Source organism: Culex quinquefasciatus, chromosome 1 (assembly GCF_015732765.1).
Source record: "Culex quinquefasciatus strain JHB chromosome 1, VPISU_Cqui_1.0_pri_paternal, whole genome shotgun sequence".
NCBI classification, from domain to species: Eukaryota; Metazoa; Arthropoda; class Insecta; order Diptera; family Culicidae; genus Culex; species Culex quinquefasciatus.
Genome location: NC_051861.1, coordinates 7,004,492 through 7,012,672, shown reverse-complemented (window position 1 = coordinate 7,012,672; position 8,181 = coordinate 7,004,492). Strand labels below are relative to the sequence as shown.

General features: G+C 34.1%; 1 protein-coding gene and 1 long non-coding RNA gene across 3 annotated transcripts in view; both read right to left on the bottom strand.

Moving 5' to 3' along the window:
- The window catches only part of LOC6048982 (limbic system-associated membrane protein), a 512,782-nt gene that overhangs the window by 234,023 nt on the left and 270,578 nt on the right, over positions 1 to 8,181 (bottom strand). The window lies entirely within an intron of this gene.
- LOC119768746 overlaps positions 1 to 8,181 on the bottom strand; it is an 84,614-nt gene that overhangs the window by 238 nt on the left and 76,195 nt on the right. The window contains exon 3 of the long non-coding RNA XR_005278203.1: positions 1 to 227. This exon is cut by the window's left edge and continues 238 nt beyond it. This is a non-coding gene — a long non-coding RNA (uncharacterized LOC119768746). The remainder of the gene's footprint in view (positions 228 to 8,181) is intronic.

Here is an 8,181-nt window from a genome sequence, read left to right as displayed (position 1 = left end):
GACGTGCCTCCCCCCCACCCAACGACGACGACCATTGTGAGTGACTCCCGGAGATTGATGATCTGACGAGGGACATTTATCGTTTTACGGGCACCATTCCACCACGAACCAAAACATGGTCGTTAAGGGGTAATGCCCCATTTAACCCCCCTTGAGGTATGTGGCGAGTGTTTGTGATAAGATTTCTTGCCTCGCTTGTGGTGAAAGCACGTTGAAAACTTGATTACCTGTAAAGAGAAAGGAGAAAAAGACCACTTTAAGAATCATTCGTTCGGAATAAAAAGAATTTCAAATAAACTCAAATTTTCAACCAAAACAGAAAGCTACAACAATCAATCAAATCATTTAAGCTCTTCCGCGGCTCACGATCCCTGATCGGCACTAGAATATTCATGGCCCCTTAAACGGAACAGCTCACCCTGCTCGAAAATCCCGGATTTCCTCGGGAAAACCCCTTTTTCTTCCTCCCCCGAACAAGCTGCAGCTTTTCCACTGGCCAAAGCGTTGGCAGATAATCATTTTGAAATTATTTCCACCACCAGCATCTAGCAGAGGGAATGGGAGGGGGCCGTTTGTTATTATTTCATTATTTATTAATCTGAACTTGTTTTTGATTATTTTATAATTCAGAAGAAAATCGATTTTCAACGGTGGTGGTTGAGGGTGGGAAATTTTCCACGAAAATTTGCGATGCTTCCTCGAATGCTTTTGGGAGAGATGAATTTCAATAATATTCAAATTTGGCGCTCAAAGTCCCGGCACTCGACACTCTAATGTGGTGAAAATTTATAGCAGCACACGTACACGTTAACGTTCAATGCACACATACGAAACAGGAGCACACTAACGTTCCCAGACGAGGGGGTTAAATAGGGTGCTTCTTTTTAATTTTTGTTGTTTTGTGGGGAAATGTGGGTTTTTGGGGAACCATTTTGTTAAATTCTTAGAAATTGCTTTTTTATGATTATTGGAAATATTGATTTTGTAAATTTACTTCGATTTGGTAAAATTGATTCCAACTACGGACTTCAACTAGCAAATTCTTCATAAATTAGAAACCAGAAGTGATGTGTTTAAATGCAGTGAAAATGAGTGAGTTAATAAACGAATCTTTTGTGGAAATGGTAAGTAAATCAGTCAATCTGTAAATATTTCAATTGTTCATTAAATAATAAATTTGTAGATTTTTTTTTATTAGTTTTGAGCTACATTCATGCTATTTTTATTTGAAGCCAATTTCCCCTTAAAACCTCTGCCAACGTCCAGTTGTCCAAAATTGGACACCACCACGTGTCCGACGTGCCAGAACTGACAGCTAGTTTGCCGGCAACCTCCAACGCGCTCGGGGCGTGAGGTATCATTCGATAATTTAGCAACTAATGACCTCTCTCTCTGTCGGTCACTCAGTTTCCACACCCCCCCCCCCCCCCAAAACGGGTGCTAATTTTGTCATTTTGGCCTCCCCGAGCACGGTGGGGGCCCTTCCGGTGATTCCGCCACCGCACCACCAACGAGGAAAAACACATCACTGTAATTGATTTTGCGTTTGATTGAAAACGATAATTGGACGTGCGATTGGGAAGGTCCCCCCCTCCGCATAATTGAATTGTGGTGCCCAGTGTGTGAGAAAAGACACAACACGTCAATGTTTGGGCGCACCGGAACAGGGTTTGGTGGGGGGGTAGGGGAGGAGGAAATGTCATTTTCGGGAACAACATTAAAACAACTCTTTCGAACAGCGGCAGAGTGTGACGTTGGTAGTCGATGGCGAGTTGATTTGGAGCTGCCCGGGAACATCTGGAACTGCATCGGTTTAGAGACTTGTCCATGACTAGTTGGGTCTTTGGGTAGGAGGTAGAGTCAAAATCTGTCAAAAATATTTGTTACAAAAATCAAATATGTTGTTAATTTAGAAAAAAAAGATCACCCTATTGAAAAAGGTGGAAAATATTTTTCTATGGCAATTTCATATTTTTTAGATTTGTGTGTTTTTTTTTTGGATCAATTTATACAAGAACCCATATCTGTTTAAACCGTTGCTTTTCAATTGAAATCATACATGAACATCTAAAAAATATGTTTTCATAAAATATAAATAAAACATTTTGCATTTTAAACGCATAATCTTAAACTAGCCAAAGAAAGTATGTTAAGCTTTAGGCATTTGAAAAAATGAGTTTTTGCCAGAAAACTAAAATTGCACAAACATGCACCTTTTGATGTTTTCGATATAAATTGAAGGAAATATACAAAACATTTGAATAATATTTGTATTGGAGCAATTACAGCCCAAAACAGAAATTTTTCAGATACTTTTTTCTCGACTCTCTCCGATTTCAAAGAAACTTTATAGACATTTTATCCTACGCTTATATACGCCATTTTTGTGTATATGGAGCCAGATTCACTCGATAATGCCATTTGGGAAGGGCGTAAGTGTTTTCAATATTTTTGTATTTTGTAATTTAAATAATGCTGTATCTTGTACCCGTTGCATCGTATCAAAAAGTGGTCAAAGACAAATTTGTAGGAAATTTGTTGGGCTTTCCGAGAAAAAATACACTGAAAGAAGAAAACACTTTACTTTAATGAGATTTTCAAGTTTAAAAGTCAAATTTGAAGGCGAGGCCACGATTTTTTTTTTCTTTCAAAATTTTTATGAAAATAGCCAAAGATGTTACAAAAAAGCTCACGAAAAATGCAGGATGGAGCAACTCACCTGAAAAATATAAAAATCATTTACTGAAACTATGTTTTTGAAAATTGGTCTAAGCGTCAGAGTTTTCAAAAACCGAATACGGGAATCGATCCTCCTAAGTCCAATAGTTGTGAAGTTACAGCGGGTTTAAAAATATAAATATTTTTACCGGATACAGTCATGCCTCGGTTTAGCACCGCATATGGGGAATGCAAAACCGAGGCGTGCATAACCGAGGCACAGAGCTTATGGAATTTTGGCTATATGGGAGACATTGGTTTTAATCGTACGAAAAATCATGCAAACATCAAAAAATTATAGTGTTTTGAAATCGGGATGATGACAGCTATGCATTAAAATTATTATTCATGAAAATTTTCACAAAAATACGTTTTTTTCCTGTATTTCGAAAATGCATTTTTTTTCCTCTAAAGAAACCAAACATATATTGTTATTGCAATATGGGTATCAAATGATCAGGTTTTTTTCATACATTTTGGATGTAATAACAACATTTTTAGAAAATACTCAAAATTTTTACAAAACTACGTCTTTTTGAAAAAAACTCTAAATTTAAATTTTTACAATATGGGTATCAAACGATTGGGATTTTTTCATACATTTCGAATGTAATAACAACATTTTTAGAAAATACTCAAAATTTTCACAAAACTACGTGTTTTCGAATAAAATACTCAAAATTTCCGTTTTTACAATGTGGGTATCGAACGATCGGGATTTTTTCATACATTTCGAATGTAAGAACATTTTTTTTGAAAATACTCCAAATTTTCACAAATTACGTATTTCCGAAAAAAAATCCGTTTTTACAATGTTGGTATCAAACGATCGGGATTTTTTCATACATTTCGAATGTAATAACAATTTTTTTTGAAAATACTTCAATTTTTCATCGGGATTTTTCATACATTTCGAATGTAATAACATTTTTTTTTTGAAAATACTCCAAATTTCCGTTTTTAAGATGTGGGTGTCGAACGATCGGGATTTTTTCATATATTTCGAATGTAATAACAACACTTTTAGAAAATACTCAAAATTTTCACAAAACTACGTGTTTTCGAATAAAATACTCAAAATTTCCGTTTTTACAATGTGGGTATCGAACGATCAGGATTTTTTCATACATTTCGAATGTAAGAACAATATTTTTTGAAAATACTCCTAATTTTCATAAATTACGTATTTCCGAAAAAAAAATCCGTTTTTACAATGTTGGTATCAAACGATCGCGATTTTTTCATACATTTCAAATGTAATAACAATTGTTACCCACATTGTAAAAACGGAAATTTTGAGTATTTTATTCGAAAACACGTAGTTTTGTGAAAATTTTGAGTATTTTCTAAAAAAATGTTATAATATCCGTTCGAGTTCTCGATTCTGCATTTTTCGTGAGTCTTTTTGTAACATTTTTGGCTATTTCCACAACAATATCGAGCGAAAAAAAAAATCGTGGGCTCACCTTCAAATTTGACTTTCTAACTTATAAATAAAAAAAATCTCATAAAAGAAGAGTGTTTTCTTCGTTAAAAGGTTGAAGGAAAAATTGGAAGTCATTTTCTAGAAAATCATTACGTCTAACCTGGAAAACCAAATATCTAGAGGAAAACATTAACCAAATTAGAAAGCTTGTGGAACATTTTATTACGATCAAAATTTAAGTTAAAATATGTGTCAATTTTAAAAATCAAGCAGCTAGTTTTCATTTGAGCAACACACACGGAAAACAACTTTGAATTTGAATTAGACTACCTTAATCGATTCTAAGTCCATTTTCTTCAAAATTAGTCCTGAATCAACTTCATGATTTGTGGTTCCAGAGATATTCCTGATTCAAAATGGATATTTGTCACAATTTTAGGGTGGTCCGACTTCGATGGAAATCAAGTAATTAAAACTTGTTTTTATTCGTTCAAAGCAATCTATTTGAAGGGTCTGAAATATTGATATCGAGAAGATCAACAGGCAGAGAGTCCACAGTTTAACAAAATTTTAGTTTGATCGGAATACGTTGATTTTAATTTTGTTTTTTTTTGTGTACAATTGAGGTGGAATGCTTCATATGTAATCCCATTTTTGTAACATAAATTGAGGGAAAATTCAATGAAATCATATTAACCAAATCAAAACAAAAAGTTTAACACCTTGAAGGTGGTACCACTTTTAATTGTGTCATAGTTTAATTATGGTGAATTTGATAAACTCCTTGTAACTTTTGAGACACTCATGGAATAGGCCACCCATAAACCAAAATCCAAAGGGCTTTTTCTAATTGTAGTATTCGTCTTATTTTTTTTTCATTTATTTTTTGATTTAGCAATAACAAGTTGGTTTTTTCATCTGCATGAAAAATTTTTGGCTTGAAATTGCTAGAAAATTCTTTACATTTAATTTAACATAAACAATTTAAAAAAAATATTAAAAATATTTTTCTAGTGGCTTAAGTCAAATGCAATATTTGAAATTGTATCATGGGTTCATTGCCATACCTCACAATGTATTGACTGGTATTGACTTCATCCATCAGTGAAAATCAGTGAAAGTGATCTGAAAAGTTGTTGATGAAAATCACCACAAATAAATCAAGATCGGATTTACTCCATTGACGTAATGACTTATCGAGAAATAAATCCTCCCACCACTATTCCCAAATCGTATTCACAACAAATAAAAAAAAATACCGCTTCTCTTCAATTGCGATTTAGATTTCAATCTGCGAATCGGCGAACAAGCCCCGGTTCATTTGTATGTTTGCGCAAACCGCCTTTTCTTCCGCAGCATCCCCACCCCTCTGGGCAAAACCAGACCACATTGGCCAGGACTTGAAATATTTGCCAATATCAATCTCAACGGATCAGCGCGTGGAAATCACGTTTTCCCCCAGGAATTCCTGGAAAGCAATAAACGTGAATTTGGTCGTTTCAAGTCACGTGTTTGGCAGGGGGGTTCAACCTTTACTAGAAATATCTTCTTTCTAAAGCGTTTCTTCAGTTTTAAAAACCACTGCAAAAGCACAAAAAAACCCACTAAGGTTGGTGAACCCTCGTGCGCGTAAGGTTTACCCAACTTCCAGGTGTTGATTGGGGCCAATCAAGAGCTTTCCGTCCTACGCACCGGCGAAACGCGCTCCACTCGGTGTGTAAACAACAGGCTTTCTTCAAATATCGCGAGCTCGGAAATGTGATCCCGAGAAACGTATACGTACCTTCAACGTTCGTTGGGGCAATAAATTTCGTCAACATTCGTTCGCCCGCGCGGATTTTGACATTTACTTTTGCACGTGCCACATGGGGTCACGCTCGTCACACATTTGTTCTGGATTTGACACTTTTCCAGCCGAATAAAAAAAAAGTCCCGGAGAAAAATTGAAACACATCCAGGAAAAACACGCACGAATTTCACGCTGCATACATTCAGGCGAGACTTTTTTTTTTCATTCCCAGAAATCTCCCGACCGTATGCAACCGCACAGCACCAGGTGTGGTTGCTCAGAAAGCTGGAGAATCAATTCTTCGAACGGTTGGTTTGCACGTTTCGAGCGTCTCATGAATACCAAAATCGTGACTAGGAAGGTGTCAATCCGGGCTGCCATCTGTTGGGGACTAGACGGAAGATTGATCTTGATACTTGGGAGCCTATCTTAGGGGGTATTATGCTAAGAAAATTGCTCAACTATTTGAAACAAGGTAGGTGTGAAATTTTAATTGCAAATATGTTCATGACAGGAATCAATTAAAAAGTGTCATTCCTATTCTAAACAATTAAGAGCATTTTTCAAGCAATTCCACGAGAGATTCTTTTTCTTGATTGCCTTTAGCAATAACAGATCAATTTCAATTAACCTTATGTGGGTTTTATTCAGTGTTCTGGTTCTACATTTCTTGAAAATATGTGTCTTTCAAGCAGTCAATATATTTAAAAATTGATTGTCAATAAAATTGCATCAACACATCAATTTACTCCTCGATCTTGTTTTCGAAGAAGTAAACTGTTCAAACATTTAATTGTAAAAGCTGCTGTCCATAGAAATTGGCCTTTTTGATTTGAGATTTATGAGAAGTTAATTTCCTGTTAAATTGATAACTGTAATATTTATATTACTTGAAATTGTGACATCAAGAATTTTACAGCAGTTTTTCTCAAAAATACGAGAAATATATAAATTGCTTCATTTTTTTTGATTTCATGGATAGACACTTTAAGAATTATTTGCCAAGTTGTTTCCGTCTACTCGGGTATTACTGTAATTTTTTTAAAACTTAAACATATTTTCGTCGAAATACAACAAGTAGAATAAGTGATAAAAATGGTAGGAGGAAGGGAAGCTTGATTCAATCCTTCATTTAAAATTTCAATACTAATTTTTAGAGTTTTTAAGCAAATAGTGTCACAAACTGCTTAAAGCACAATAAAAAAATGAATCTTTGAGAAAAGCAAAAAAATAAATAGAATTAATGCAAATATTTTGCTCATAAAATTTGTGTCTATTCTAGATCTTTGCCCCAATAATTTTACAATTTAGCAGTATGATTCAGTTTGATTCTATTTGAAGCAAAAATGTTTTATTTATCTTTTGCAAAAACTTTAGAAGTTTGTAATTTGTTAACATTAGCATAATTTCGCATCTCTTTATCATTTAAGTTGAGTATTTCCGAAGAATAAGTTTTTTTTGAGAAAATTATTAGTATTTCACACTAGCTTAGAATTATTTGTACAAAATATAACGTTTTTAATTCATATATTACAATTTATAATAATTTATACTCAAGTTAAACTTAGCCCCACAAAACTCAATTTATAGGATATTCAATCAGCATTTCACGATATTCGACATCCACATGGGTGGCACGTTATAATAATTTAATTATTTTATAGAATAGGGTATTTCGCGGAAACAGAAGAATGTTTTGCTTAGAATAATAATTTAAAAAAAATCTAGCATAACTTTTTTCTATTTGCAAAAAAATTTTTTTTTTAAATTTGTGAAGATTAAGGATGTATAGGATGTAAGGATGTATAAAATATTTTTTTCCCAAGAAAATGTTGTCGATTTTTTTATTTTCGCTAGAAAATTAAAAAAATATAGCTATGTTTAACAGCTTAAAATATTCAGCATTTTTTTAAATTTCTTTGCCACTTTTGAAAAGATTTGACATGCGAAACCGTATCATTTGAGTCAGGAATTATTATTGGTGTGCCATTTTAAATGTTAATGTTGACTTGAAAATGTTTAAAACATTAGGCCGCGGTTAACGGTGGATTTTCTTGAAATAATTCGAACTGTCAAAAATCCACCGAAGCATCTACCACATTGATCGCACAAAAATCTGTGGTAGAAAAGTAACCACCGGTAGATGCTATGGTGGATTTTTGACAGTTCGAATTATTTCCAGAAAATCCACCGCGGTTAACCAAATCAAATTAACAAAAGCCCTATTGTTTTGCTCCTACAGGTGAAA